Source organism: Bactrocera tryoni, chromosome 4 (assembly GCF_016617805.1).
Source record: "Bactrocera tryoni isolate S06 chromosome 4, CSIRO_BtryS06_freeze2, whole genome shotgun sequence".
Lineage (NCBI taxonomy): Eukaryota > Metazoa > Arthropoda > Insecta > Diptera > Tephritidae > Bactrocera > Bactrocera tryoni.
Genome location: NC_052502.1, coordinates 26,818,684 through 26,832,706, shown reverse-complemented (window position 1 = coordinate 26,832,706; position 14,023 = coordinate 26,818,684).

Here is a 14,023-nt window from a genome sequence, read left to right as displayed (position 1 = left end):
GAACTTGAATTGTTTTGTGCCAGTGGGTATAAAAAAATATTTACACATACAGAAAATGCATCAGTATGTGTGCATATGAAAAAATGTGTTGAAAGAAGTGTCTCTATAAAAAATATATTAAAGGAAAAAAAAGTAAGTTTAAAAATTATTAAAAAAATATTTAAAAAAATTAAAATTGAAAAAAAATCGGAATAAATATATTAATATAAATTATAATTAAAATTTAATATAAAATAAAAATTTAGAATAAAATGATAAAAAAATAAATACAATTTAAATATAATTAAATTAAGTTAAAATATATAAACAAATTAATAAAATGATTATATATTAAGTTAAAATTAAATTTTAATTATAAATTAAATAAAAATAATTTAAAAAAAGTTAAATAAATTAAAATTATTATTAATATTGAATATGATACAAAACGTAAATCTTTTATGAAAAGTATAAAATATAAAAAAATATTTTAAATTAAATTAAAATATATATGAAAAAAGAAAGGAAAAGAAACACACAAAACAGTTTTAAATTAAATTGAAATTAAAGCTTAAAATAAATTTCAAACTAAAATCAAAATAAGAAAATTATAATAAATGAAAATTAACTTAAAATATATATATATCTATGTATGTAAAAGCTAAAGAAATAAAATTAAAATTGTAATTAAAATGGAATATAAAATCAAAGTTTATACAAAAAGGATAAAAAAAATTATAATAAATTAATTTAAAATTAATATATTTATAAAAAATAAAAAAAAATTATATATTAAATTAAAAAATTAAGAAATATATAAAAAGAATTAAAATAAACTAAAAATTAAATTTAAAAAAATATAAAAAAGAAAATAAATTAAAATTTAAAATGAAATTATATTAAATTAAACTAGAAATAAAAAATTAAATTCAAATGAAAAGTAAACGAAAAAGAAAACTTAAAGACAAATAAACTAAAATGGTAATACTTTATGACAAAAAACAAATTAAATAAAAGAGTTTTTGGAAAAAAAAATATTAATTAATAAAAAATAATATAAATTACTGAATTCATTAAAAAATTACAAAAAATGTAAAATAAAATTTTTTTCAAACACACGTCTCTCCTAGTATAGTTTTCAGCTCCTCTAACATTTTGCGCACCTGACTCTTTTATAAGCAATGCTCATGTTCATTTTCTTTGGTTTGTTTTGGCATTTGGCTTATTGTCAGCGCGCTGTATACGTAAAATGCTGTAATAAGCATAAAATGTTTAAACATTTTAGATGCTTACGCTTGCTAATTTTATGTTATTTGCATAAGCACAAACAAATATAAACCTATATATACATAAATGCTCAGATATGCTATGAAAGTACTTTTATTGCAGCGTCAAAGCCACGACAAGAAGCCTCGAAGTTGAAACTGACACGTCTGAAAGCGGCTTGGACTGCCACACCGCTAAGCCGTTAGAGTGCTAACTATACCTATGAGGGCATAACTGCATAGAAGTGTTAAAATATAAATATAATATACAGATGTACATACACATATGTAAATAATGTTCTACGTTTGCATTTGATATTTTATGAGCTCACACAGAGTGCATTTTAAATTCATTTCATTTTATGTGTGTATATATGCTTTTGTATATGTATACTGCCAGTTACATAAAGGTAACTTCGTTAACAAAGAGCTGTGTGCATAAGAGTCGAGTAGCATTCTAGCATACCTGTATACATATATTTTTATTTATATACAAATATATACATACATATATAGATATGTATTGCATTTACTATTGTGCCTGGAAGCTGGCAGCATTCAGCTGCATGTTTTCGACAGTGATCTTGCAACCTTTTCTTAACTGTGTTCTGCTGCTTTCTTCTTCGCTCTTTCAATTTCTTTTTTCCTTCCATTGCTGTTCAACTATTGTTGGGCGTTGCCATGTGCATAGCCGATGATTATCTTTTTAGGTTGGCTAATTTATTATGTGAGAAATGTTCGCTTATGATTTCTTCAAACGCACAAATAGTATAGTATCTATATTTTTTTCAGTTTCAATAAGCTATAAATCAAATGATGGATGATGGAGTTAAGTCAAATAATGGAGGTGTGGGGATTTTTATAATGTAAAATTCCGATAAATTAGAGGTGAATATAAAAAATGCCAGAATATTTTGAAAGGATGAGGAATATAGCTTGCTATATAAAGAAAAAAAAATTGGTGAATTCTTGAAGTGAAATTTAAAAATAATCTATGAAAATCCAAAAAAATTCAATAACCTCACCTCAGATCGCCCTCAAACTTTTTGTTTCATTCCTTTTGTTTCATCTTTCTTTATCAATGGAATTCTTCAACTATGATTTTATTTTTTGCTTTCAAATATTATCTGCAGTCTAATGGACTTTGAAGAAATTTGTTTGAATATAACGATAAAGATTTCCTTAAGAGTCTTATGCAAAAAACGAACTAACTTGAATTTCTATATTTTTTCACAAATGTTTAAAAAATAAAAATGGAAATTTTTAAGTTTAAAGTGTTGAAAGTGTTACACAAATCACCTTCGATAGAAATTTATGGATAATTTTTTTGGAGCGTGAATTATTTTCTTAATTTTCATTTTTTGATTTATTTCGCCAGTGACCGTGAGTTGAACAAACAATTATTTTAGCAACACTTTTATGTACAACACAAATTTTTTATGCCAATATCTGTTTGAGTCTACGCAAAAACTCACAAAAGGAAGCGTCAATGCGCTAACAAATTGAGTAACCGTTATATACCCACACATATAACTATAAGCCAAAACATGCATGTGTTGGTAAACAAACAGTTGAATTTGAGAAATCAATCAAATAAATCAATGAAGGCGTCAGCATGACACATGCAAATTACCAGAAATTAGGCAATTTAGCGATGTAAAAGTGATAAAAAGCAAAAATTATTTAAAAATGTAAGAAAGAAAATAACAAAAAATTTCAAAATTGAAAAAAAATAAAATAAAAATATTTACCAAAATGTTAAAGGCAAATAAACAAACAAAAGGTGTGAGCTTTCACCTTCGCAACACAAATAAGCTGTGCAATCCACCAATTTTTTTATACACTTATTACATATGTATTGAAAAACAAAAACAAAGCAACATTAGTTAAGAAATTGCCTTAGATGCCAATGCGTAAGGTGAAATTACTGATAAAAAAGCAAAACACATGTAGCACATTAAGAAATTACTTATAATGGCCAATAAATATGCCTCACACAAACACACATATACACACAGCTGTGTCTGCTTAATGGCGCATGCGCGCTTATGAGAATTTCTATTAAAAGCCCACTTATGCATAGAAAGCAGCGAATAAAACGTTAACTAGGTAAATATTTACGATATGCAAATGATGATTGGAACGAAAGTTTTTGTAAAATAGTGGGTCATTAATCGAAACGTGTGTATCTAGAGACAAAAACAATAAGCTAGAATATTTCTCTTAAGAAATTGAAAGCTCCAAAACAAAAGTCGTGCTTGCTTATACACACATACACATACATATGTATGTACATATATAGTTGTATGTGTTTCTATCATTAATGCAAGAAGCATGTTTATACATTTTTTGCCTTTTCATAGCCAATCTGCAGTCACTGATGCTGCTTTTGGGATGCCATTTGATGAGCAACGAGCTGGGAAGCCCAGCAAAAAGTTGGCCTTCTAAGCAAATAGCAAGAAAATAACATGGCAATTTAATGGTCAATATTGTTGTCAACAAAAAAAAACGGGGAATTTGTAAAAAAATTAAAAATATGCATACAAAGGTAAGCCTAAAAGTTACTAAACTTGTGTGTTTTGAAGGAAAATATTGCATATATTATTAAAATATGAGAGTATTTTGTGTTTTAAATTAAAGGTGTGGATACTAGGGTGAGTCTAAAAGTTTCTAAAATTGTGGGCTACGAAGAAAAATTTTGAGTTTTTGATTAAAATATCAGCATATTTGCTGATATAAATTAATAATGTGCTTACGAGGGTGAGACTAAAAGTTTCTAAACTTATAGGGTATGAAGAAAATGTTTGAGTTTTTGATTAAAAAATCAAAGTTTTTGCTAAAATTTTTTGAGTATATTTGTAAAAACACAAAATAAAGAAATGTGTTTCAAATGTTCAAATGTTGTATTTTAAATTGTAAAAACAAAATTCTGGTGATGATGTCTCTATAATTTCAAATGTTTTTAATTGTGACTAATTCCATCTGACCGTAATATTTATCCATATAAATATACGAAAAATATATAAAAACAATAAAATCGCAATTATTTTTTTTATTAAACATTTTTTAAGAATCCGACTAATTAAAAATTTTAGTAGGAATAGAAAAGAAAAATAGAGGAAAAATAATAATTCATTGATTACTATTTTTTAAGAAAAAATAAAATTTAAAAAAATTACAAAAAAATATTTATCATCACTGGTCATGATTACTATCAAAAGCTGCCACTGACGCCATTGAAAACTATCACATATGTATATATTTTTAGAAAAAAAAATGTATTTAAAATAGTTATAAAAAAATATTAAATATTTTTCACCAGTTAGTAACATTACAGCACTGAAAATATTTTATTTTGTAAAAAAAAAAATTATTTAAAAATTAGAGCAAAAATTAGAAATAAAAAATTTCTTCGAAAAACTAAAAAGATTTCAAAATTTCCAGTAAATATGCACCATTAAAATTTTTTTTTAATAATTTGAAAAAATATTAAAAAATTCTCAATGCTACAAAAAATATTTCAAAAATTTCAATTTGCAATAACTGCCACAAAATAGCCTTGGCTTGCCAATTTCAAGCTATCATAAAACAACTTAATTGCAAATATATACATTTATGCTCCTCAAACACATACATATGTTAGCTCTTGTTATTGTTAGCAATTTGCCATTATAATTTAATTAGCTCAAAAAATCATTGTCAACCTTTTGAACCGCAGCCGGTACTTGATTTACTGACTGCAAATCTCGCGAAGCGTACAAAAAATGTTGTAATGGCAAAGCATGTAATACAAAAGACTTAAGCAACGTACTTGACACACTGGTCGCGGCTGTCAAGCTGCGCTTGCGCCAACATAATTTATGAAAAATCGTACACATAAGAGCGAAATCATGGCATACTGCCCAGCTTTGACCGCGCAAATATGAGTGCATGCTTAAGAAAAAGCGCAAAGTGTTTAAGAGTGTGTTTTTCTTAATTTTTGCACAGCTCTAATTAGTCAGACTGTTTGCGGCTCTTCAGTTGCCATTCAAGCAGACGATTTTTTTGAAAGCATTTACTTATTTAAATATTTTATTTTTTGTTCAGCAGCTTGACCACTCTTTTCTAAGCTAATGCTTTTTACCCAGTCATTTAAGCTATGTAATAATTAAATTGTGTAAATACTTTGCTGCTTTGTGAAATCACACGCACGTACTTTGTGTTATGTAATTATCTGCTGGAAATTAAATATTTATGAGTTTTGTTTAAGCGTACAAAAAATTGCACATTTTAGAAATAGTGCATAATTATGGCGCAAGCATTAAGTTTTATACATTTAAAAGTAAATGTTATGCTGTATATATGTTTGTGTGTCCATGTTTGCAATTATATATTTTTTTAATATAATTTTTATGTCCAGTTTTCGCTTTGCAATTACTTTAATCGCCCGTAAACGTGTCAACACGGAAAAATAATATAATATCCATGTTTTTGTACTAAGGAAAATGAGCTCCTCACTTTTATCGAGATCAAAAATGTGATAAAGCGTTGCAAGTTAAAATTGCGCATATAAAATTCTTTGGCTTAAATGTTTGCTATATATTTTTGATGTAATCATTAATGGCCTTTTAGGCCCATTTTACTGATTTGAAGTCAACGAAATTTAATATTTTTACTTTCTTAATTTTTTGTATTAGAAGTAGTCGCTTTGGAAATTTTTAATAATTTTTAAAAAAATAATTATTAATATTAATAACTTATGTTATTTTTTATTCTTTATTTTTATTAATTTAAAAAGAAAAATTTAATAGATTTTTTCATTTAAAAATTAAAAATTAATTTTAAGTTGTAAAAAAGTTTTTAGTGTTTTAATATTAAGAATTTTATTTTTTTTTACTTTTTTATAGTTTATTCTTCATTATTTGAAAAAATATTTAGAAACATTTTTAAGTTGTAATTGTATGTGTCTGAATTTTTAATTCCTGGAAAGTCATGCAATCATTAGCTGATAAAAAAAGTATAAAGTTTTAATTAATTTAGATATTTTTTTATAAATATTTTAGTCTTTGGTGTATTTTAATTTTTAATTTTTCGAGAATCATAAGGTTATTTAGGAAAAAAATTTTAATTGTTTATATATAGAATTTAGATTGTTTTTTTTTTGATTTTTCATAGATTGTTTCACTTTCTTTAATATTTCTTTATATTTACTATCTTTTACAATTTCCAAAAAAATGAAAAAATATATATCAATATTATATATTATAATATGTTTTTATTACATTATATTCTTATATGTATTAATTAAAGTTTATTTTTTTGCCTTTTTTTTAAATAATAGAATTATTTTTTCCATAAAATATTTATTTTTTAGTTGTATTATGTATTTTCAGTTTAAGCTTTCTTTTAATTAATTTTTTTTTTCATTTATAGAAGTAATAATTTTGAATTTTTATGATAATTCCTTTTATAAAGTTTTATTTCACAAACCGTTCAGTTTTTTAATTATATTCTATTCTAAATTTATGTCCCGATTTCGCAAAAAAAAATTTTAATTTTATAATTTAAATTTTTTCTAATTAAACATTTTTTTTATTAATTTTTAAATTTTTTTTTAATTTTAAAATTTTTTTAATTTGATAAATTCTCTTTCCAATGTTTTATGATTACCATTTTTGTTTTAATTTCTTCTTATTTTTGTTGCTCTCAAAAATATTTTTTATTTTATAATTAAAAATTTTTCTAATTAAGTTTTGTTTTGATTAACACACACATATTTTATTTCTAAAATATATAACATAATTATATAAAAATTATCTTTAAATTCTGCCATTTTTTAAATAAATTATGAATGCAACAAAAAACTCTACACATGCACACAGTACATTTTAATACTGAATTTCCTCATAAAAAATAGAAAAAAAATTAACAAGCTCCGAATGTTACCAACTTGCTAAGCAAGCCTCACTAAGCGACCACCAACAGCTGTCACGTGTTTTTTTTTTTAATAAGAAAGTAGTGTTGTTATTTTTAAGTATTTTCTTTTCATACTAGTATGTGTAAGAGTACATTGTTCTAGCTGTTCTCGTGCATTGTGCTACGCTTTTTATGAACGCGACAACACGTGATTTTTTTTACCTTATTTTGGTGTCTGCCACACAGCAACAAAGGATGAAGAGGTAATAAAAAAGCGTACAGCGTGTGCACCAAGTGGAAGTGAGGAAGTACTTGTAGCGGTTCGAACAATTTCCGGCGCCACAACAAATGACTTTTAAGGCATTAAATGCTTAGCTTGTGGAAAATTGTTAGCCGGCAATGGAATTAAGCGATCATAAGCGGGAAATTGAGAATTGAAAATTCATTGAAAATTAAGAAAAAAAAAAATAATTTGAGCTTGCAAATATTTTAGAAATAATAAATCAAAATTCTTCATAATTTTTTCGCAAGAAATCACATCACACCCAAGCAATTGACGTCAGTCTGTCGCTAATGATACTTTGACATATTTATTAGCTGCAGACAGTTATTAATTAATTATTAATTTTTATTGAGTCCAACAAAAAAATGGTTTCTGACAAACAACTTTGTTCGGCGCATTGCGTTTTTCCCCTTCTCTTCATATTTCCACTGAAAACAAATGTTGTTGGCGATATTCGAAGGTCAGCTAATGCGCTCATTGACCAACCAGTTGTGTGGCGAATATACACACATACATATGTACATTTGCACATATGAGTGTGTTTGAAACTTGTATGCATTATGTTAATAATTTTACTAATCATTTTGTTGTGGGCTGCGCGTGTTGGCAATTTTTTTATGAAATTAGTTGTTTCTTGACTCTTGTCGTTTAATGCATAATTTTAAGAAATTATTGCTAAGGAATGAGAAAAATAAAAATGCGATTAAATTGCATGTTTATTGTGTACAAAGTTTTCAGGTAGTTTCTAGTTATAAAAAGCTAGAAACGGGTTTGCTAATTTTATTAAATAGAACTACCAAATTTAATTTAAAAAAAATGATTTCTTTAAAACTAAATAATAATTAATAATAATTTTTTTCATTGAGTTATAAAATTAATAAGAAATAAAGAATTTCTCCAAAAATAGTAAAATTTCAACCGTTAATATCTTTTAAACGGTTGGGTTTACGAAAAAATCATAAGAGACCATATTTTAGAGCATTCAATTTCCTACAAAACCTAATTAACAAGATATTTTTTCAAGTAGTTGGAAGCGAGATATAAATTTTTCTATCTGATAATAAGAAAAATCAGAAAACCGTTAGGCGGAGGATCTTTCCGTTACAATTAAAAACTCATATTTGGAGAGGCTTTCTTAGAGGTGTCTAGAAACCTATTTTTGCGAGTACCAATTGAAAAAAAATTTTTTTTTTGAATCACCCTAATGTACATATATACAAAATTAACCAAGAAGAGGGTTGTAAACTATTATTTTTTATCAAAATAATAATAAAATTTTGCTTTTATTAGCGAAAGATATTAAAAACAGTTTTTATTTGAGTTAAAATTTCGCAAAGGATTGCCAATTGTTTTTTATTATTTTTTTAAATATCATTTTTATCACTAATAATATATTTTTGTATGTATATAAAGAAAATTAACCACTAAAAACCAATGTAAAGTAATCCCTAAAATCAAGAGTGTAATCTAAAATCGATAAAAATATCTAAGAAAAGGGATGCCAACTATTATTTTTTATCAAAACTAAAATAAATTGTTGCTTCCTTTAGCCAAAGGTATTGAAAAGTTAATTAATTTGCGTTAGTTTAATTTGGTTAAAACTGTGGAAAGGGTTGCCAATATCTTTAATTTTTTTTTTTTATAATTTTTTTCAGGAAATTTCTATAAAGGATGATAATATAAAAAATAAACACTTTTTTTAATCTTAAATATTTTTCATTTTTTCTATAATTTTTTATTTTAAATTTTTTTTGCTTAAAAATTTTCTAAGCTCGTACACATGCTTTTATCAGCGCTTGAACACTAAGTCACCAGCGCATTTGCATGAAAAGTACAGCGACAGGCGCTTAGAATTATGCTTTTATTTGGTAATTTTCGTATGCGTGTAGCACAAGCAGCAACATGTGATGAATTTCTAACTCTTCGGCTTTAACTCATGAGTTCTTTTACCTCTTTGAGGGACAATGGGCAGAACTTTAGTTGCTTTTGTGCTCACTTAGAAGCTAAAAAGCACCTGTTAGCCATTACATGTATCTTTCTAAGGGTTTTATTGTTTTTGTAGACTTTTTTTAAATAGATATAGAAAATTTAAATATTTCTAAATTTAAAACAATTAAATTTTTTTTTGAACTATTTTATTCTATTCATATGTGTATAGTATAACAAGCTTCTTTCTGTTTCTTGCAATTTCATTTCACTTCTGGCATGTCACTGGAACCCCTCAAACACCAACACTTTATGGTGGTCACTCATTTGAAATTTTGTCACGTCTGCCATAATTGAGCACAAATTCGGCATAATGACCAAAATTTAGGTTTGCACCAAAATCTTTGTTGTTCTGCACGCAGCATTGTTTGAGAAACTACACCAAAATCTGACATATACTTTTGTTGTGAGTCTCAGCTAGCGGGCACCTGCTGCTCTGCTGCTGCCACCAAACAATTGTTCAATGCACAAAATCATTGTAGTGATAAAAGGAGAAAACACAGATAAAATCTTACGTTTTGCCTTTAGTCAACGCAACATTTATGCCAACACACGTTTTACCTGTTTCTTGGTGTGTGTGCTTGCGTGTGTTATTCTTCTTGTCTTCCACCAAGGGGTCGCACTTCATCTAGTCTTTTTTGTTTTTTTTTTTTTTATTTTGTTGTTGTTTTCTTTTTTCATTTATTCCATTCTGTTTTTTTCTGTCATATATTTTTTTCTTGTTGGGGTTTTCTTCTATTCTTTTAGTCATGCATTGAAATTCTACTTGTGTATTGTCTGTTGGCAAGACGAATGTCGCCGTTGGCTAGCAACATCATAAATTTGAACTCATCGCAGTCATTTACAATCGAATTGTGGAAATCAAAGAAATTATTTTGTATAGAATATCGTCTTCATTCTAATTTTATAACTTGAAATCTTAGTTAAACAATGGCTAACTATAAAAATCGGCTTTATTTAATATCAGGTTGAATTTATAGCGATTTAACGTGTGTGATACGGTGTTACGTAATCTAACGTTGTTCGATAAACGATTTTGATTGCCTTGAGGAGTTTGATTTTTGACGATCGGTGTTTATTGTGTTTATTCTAGAATGCCGAGTGTTGTTGGGTTTGAGGCTTTAAAACTATTTTTTTTAATTGAAAAATTTTAAAAATAAAAATAATCAAAATTATTAAAAATAATAAAATTAAATTATTTTTCTTAAAATTTAAAAAAATTTAAAAAAAGATGTTAATTAAAATTTTTAATAATTGAAAAAGTAATAAAAATTATTTAGCAACCCTGTACACTGTTTTTTTAATATGAGCAATTTTTTCATAAAAAATGTATATGTACATATATACTCGAAGAAACGACTGGCGCGCTGTTGTTAATTCGGCTATAATCGCGTAACCGGTGTCTACGCCAATTAAGAAGAAGAGATATACTCTTTTTTTCTTAGAATATTGGACAATTTTAAAAAAAGTAATAAAAACTAATAATATATTAAAAAAATATAGTTATGCGCATAAAATAGCAGTATTCATTTAAGAAAAAGTAATTATTTTAAATAAAACTTATTTATTTTATTTTTAATAATTTTTTAAAATATTTTTAAAAAGTCTTAAAATCAAATTTGTAGCAAGAAATAATTTTCTAAAATCAATATTAAATATTAAAATAAAATCAAGAAATAAAAAAATAGTAATTTCAAGTCATACAAGTATTGAAAGGGTTCAAGAATCCTAAGCTCAACAATTCACCACCACAATATATAAACAAATAATAAATAAAAAAATACTTTTTTTCCAAAACCAAATATTTGCCTCAGTCAAACACACTCATAAATCCGACGCTATCAATCGCTGACAGCAGTCACCGCACCGCAGCCAATCAATCGTTATCGCACACAAATCTGACGGCCGTAAAAGGGTAAAACGAGTGGCAAATGAAGCCTCCACTGCTAATAGCAAATAGCAATTTATAAATAAGTGAACATACCTGCAGTGAGGCATAATTTTATGCTCATATGCTAGGCATGAATACACACAGGCGTACTAAATCAATAAATATTCGCATTTGCATATTAGAGACGCCCAAAAAGCGATAAAATAAGTAAAATAAAAAGTAAGCTAAGGGTTCGGTACTTAAGGTGGACACGGACACTTGCTGAAGGAAAAATGTTTTGCTGACGCTCGACAGTAGCAGCATAATAATTCACGTGGTATATGGAAAATAAAACACATACACACATATACAAAGTGTTTATGTGTTTGTGTGTGTGTGCACCTTGACAGCATAACAAATTTTTGATTTTTTCCAACGGCAGCAGCGCTTGAAGAAATTTACAAGACAGCAGTGTCAATAAGACGAACAACAAACATTTAAACGTTCTTTTTGTTGTAGTTGTTATTGTTGTGCTGTATAATCGATAGCATAGCTGCGCGCAATGCATATAAATGTTTACGCAGCTATTATTTAGCTTTAAAATAAAGAAAACAAAAAAATAAAAAAAAGCCAAGAAGTTTGTGTCTTAACTCTTTCGTTGGATTGCGCGCGCGCCCAGCGAATACTAATTTCAGTATGAAATGCAAAGCAGCGCGAGATGTGTCTTTATTTGATTGAATAGTTAGTTGATTTAGCATTTTGTTCTGCGTATGTGTTGGTGTTGTTGTTGGTTTACCGGAGCTAATGGCGTTTTTATGCAAATGCCGGTAATTGACAGTTGGCTGCGCAAAGCAAATAATGCTTGCCGAAAGTCCGCATTCGCCTCTTTTCTTTTCTTTAATTGTAATAGCTTGTTGTTTGTTTTGTTTTTGTGTTTGCTTTTGAACTGCAAATAGCTACAGTACACTTTAAGGTTATGATTTTGCAAACGGCTTGTAGGTGTGTTCGCGACTTAAAGCGTTCATATGCACACCAAGCGAGGTGATGTTGCGGGACGTACGGGGGGCGGCATAAAGAACTGATTCGCTGTAAAATTGATTGTGCCGTGATTTTAAAATGAAGTACAATTCTGTATTTTTGTATGCGACTGGTTGAGGCGAAATTTCTTAAGAAAAATGCGGTATCGAAAGCAAATAAATTGAAATGTGCTGTCGAGCTTAACGGAACTGCTTTTAGATTGGTTTAAATGATTCTTAGAAGAGTGGGTTGAAGTTTATATATATATTTCCTTAAAAAACTACTTTATAAATATTTTTTTTTATTTTAATATGAGGAAATTTTATTTTTTTAGATACTATGTATGTTATTGACAATGAAAATCATAATATTTCTCATTTCAAATTTTTTTGCTTAATATTTTTTTATAAAATTGCATTTCTACCGTACTAATTTTAATTTTTTACTTTAATATTTATGGTTAAAAATATTTTCTCTATAATTTCTTCGTTAATTACTACATTTTTGAAATTTTTTATATATAAAACTTTAGTTTTAAAATATGTGTTTTTGTAAATAAAAAATTATTTTTTCAAAGTTTTTATTGACTGATATTTTATCAACCAAAATTTATATTCGATTTTTAAATTTTCAAATTTTTTACTCACAATTTTTTTTTTTAATTTTGTACTTGTTTGGTTTATTATAATTTTGTTAAGGTAAAGTAATATATTTTATTTTTTTTTTTTCAAACTTTTTATTGTAAACCTTATTTTTAAATTTTTATTAATTTTAGTTTTAATATTTTATGTAGAACATTTTTTCTTTATTCAATGTATTTTGTTTTTTTTAATTTTTTTCAACCTTGTAAAATTTACTTTTTATTTTCTTTTAGTTTCCAAAAAAAAAATTTTTATTTATTTATGATTAAAATATTGGCAAAAACGTTAATTTGTTTTCATATATGTATGTATATTCGACTTCTATCATAAAATTTATTCAAATATAATTTAGTATTAAAAAAAAAATTTTTTAATTATGTTAAATTTAGTTAATTTATTTTTTTTTATTTATTTCCATTTTCAAATTTAATTTGACTAATATTTTGTTTATAGAACTTAATCTGTATTTATTTATTTTTTGCTCGTGAAAAAAGTTAATCCAAAAAAACGCGGTTAATAACTCTTCCGCATTAAGCTTTCACGCTGCAAATTCCAACTTTTATTGTCAGCCATAAAGTGAGGAGCAATTATAACTTGTCAAATATAATTAAATATTTCTTTTACTATACAAACATAAACTAAAGCACTTTAGTGGCATAAAAATATTATTATACGCCATTAAAAGTTTATGAGAGCAAACCGATTTACACACCTGCTATAAACGCACACACACATAAAAATATATGATATATGTATGCGCTACATGACTAAGTACAAGAAAATCGAATTATCAGAGCTCTCCAATTTAATTATATAAAGCTTCAAATAATTTATTTAAAACGCTAGTCTACTTAGACGACATTATCTCGCTATTTTTGAGACAAAATACATGGTGATCAACAAGTGGCGAAACAAGTTTTCGAAACTGATTTATATTCATGACTTAAATAAGCTGCTGCTGTGGTTTCTAAGTTTAAATTTTGCTATTTAAATATTGTTTGAGACTTTGTTTGTGAAACGAATTAGCTGAGCAGACAATGCAAAAGACTTAAGCGACGAACTTGAAATGTTTTGTTTTGATAGTTGT